The 2,151-nt window shown below is 55.2% G+C and overlaps 1 pseudogene; it reads right to left on the bottom strand.

Annotated features, from left to right (window-relative positions):
- Positions 1–2,151, bottom strand: part of LOC105513910 — a 107,412-nt pseudogene that overhangs the window by 8,268 nt on the left and 96,993 nt on the right.

Genomic DNA, 2,151 nt, shown 5'->3' with positions numbered 1-2,151 from the left:
GACCCAGGAGCAGACACCAGAGACTGAGATCTCAGCTGTGCACTGCCCTGGTGGTCTCCTGTCCCAACCAGGTGTTGATCCAGGCCTTGTAGGCTCATCAGCTCTGGATTAAAGAAAGAAACAGTAAATGCTCCCCTGGGTGCAGAGCGCTGCTTTTTATTCCCTGAGGACTTCTCCCTCCTCAGTCACTGCAAAATCAGATGCACCCTTTCTCTGAGGGAAGATGATGTCCCCACTTTTCTCCCTCCCATGACACTTTTCCCAGCCCCTGCCAGTCCCCTCCCATGACTCCATCAGCATCAGCACCTGCCCTTGTGCCCAGCACCCATCCGGCAATGAGTGAAAGGACCTCCGGACTCAGGAACAAGACCCAGGAGGAAACTCAGTGCCCTTTCCTCCTCCTCTCACGCCTGACCAGCCCTGACCCAGTGGGAGGCCTCCCCAAGAGAGGCCCTGGCTGTGTCTCCATGTCCTCCAGTCCTGGGCTGGGTCACACACACAGTCCTTCTACCTCTCAGACCCCAGGACCTCCTCATCTGCAGAGACACCTGTACACTAGGGCAGGCCCTGCACACTGTGGGTTCTGCCCTCCACCTGCAGCTCAGCGTTCCTCCCCTCCCAGCTCTGAGCACACAGCTCCTAACTGGAGATTCCATCAGGAAGCCCTGGGGCTCACAGGCCCAGCGTGGAAATATGTGGCTGCCATGGAGTCTGCACCTGATGTGATGTTGGTGATTCCCTTGCTCAAGGAGGCCCAACCTCCCCTTCCCGTAACCTGCATGTGAGCTGTGCTTGCTCCTGCCTGTCCACTCACCCCTGGAAATGCAGCTCCACCCCAGGGCTGCTGCTTAGTGGGGCTGCAGGACCTTCCTGTCCAGTTCCTAACAGGGCTTCCACCCAGGCCACTGCCATTGCTGCCCACAGGGGATCTTCTCCTTCTCCTTGTGGAGTAGGGGGTTTATTCAGACCCCTCAGCCTGAGGCTGCCTCTGTGCACCCTCTGCACCTGGGGATTGCCACTGCCACAGGCACCATCTCCCACATGGATCCTCTGAGAAAGGAAGCTCTAAACTTGTGTTCCTGTTCCATTCAACGTCCCTTACAACATCAGTACTGGAGGACATCCTATTAAGATTATCCAGCTGAAATTATGTTGATGGACATCAACATTTAAAGCAGGAATTTTGAGAAATTAACATGTGATTTTCATGCCCTTTTTCTGGCCATTGTCCCAGTGAAACCATTCCTGCCTGCAGGGAACCAGAACTGAATCCCTCTATGGGAGATGCCACAGGTGAGAGCAGGAGCGACCACAGACCTGCACTGCCCGTGCTGTAGGTGCCTCCTGGACGGGGCCCTCTTGCTGCAGGGCAGCGGATGAACCATCTCATCTGCCCAGGCCTGAGGCTCCGGCTGACAGTGCCATTAGGATGAGTCACCACCACCTCACTGACCAGACACACAGAAGTGGGGAAATGGCAGAAAGACTTGGGTCTCCCAGACACCCCAGACTCTCATTGTGCCCTGCACTGTCTCTGTCTTTGCAGAAACTGAAAACTTTCTGCTTGCCCTTTTCCTCTCCCCTCAAACAACCTGGCTGTGGGGGAAATGATTCTGACTGTCTCTTATTTTAAACTTACCAGGCCATGACTATGTTAAGAAGAAAAAAATTGGCTCAAAGAGGGCAAGATGAGGCCACAGAGCACAGAACAAAGCCCCAAAAACAGCCCCCTGGGGACTATGACCCTTGGGGGCTGGAAAAAGTAATACCTGGACATAGGATGAAAACAGGGACCAGAGCTGCCCTGAGGGGGCTGGTCCGCACTCCCCAAATAGCCCAGGGACATCTGCTTATCACCTCGTCCATATCAGCTGCAAGGAAACACAGGGAGACAGGGGTCACATGGTGGGAACCTGGAAAAAGCACGGCCTCGAGGGACCCGGAAGACATGACACCCTGAGACAGCTCCCAGATGAGAGATATAGGGAGCTGCAAAGTGGACAGAGGATGACCGTGTACACTCAGGACCCTCCCTGGTACAAGGGGACCTCAAAGGGACTGTACACACAGGGGCCCTCAGTCTGGGCCTCGTGGGTCTTTTTCTTGGTGTCCTCCTGATGGCTGGAGAAACAGGGGAGGGGGATGCAGAGA

The sequence above is a fragment of the Colobus angolensis genome, unplaced genomic scaffold (assembly GCF_000951035.1).
Source record: "Colobus angolensis palliatus isolate OR3802 unplaced genomic scaffold, Cang.pa_1.0 Scaffold237, whole genome shotgun sequence".
Lineage (NCBI taxonomy): Eukaryota > Metazoa > Chordata > Mammalia > Primates > Cercopithecidae > Colobus > Colobus angolensis.
Note: the sequence above shows the minus strand (reverse complement) of the source record. Positions and strands in the feature narration are given on the sequence as shown.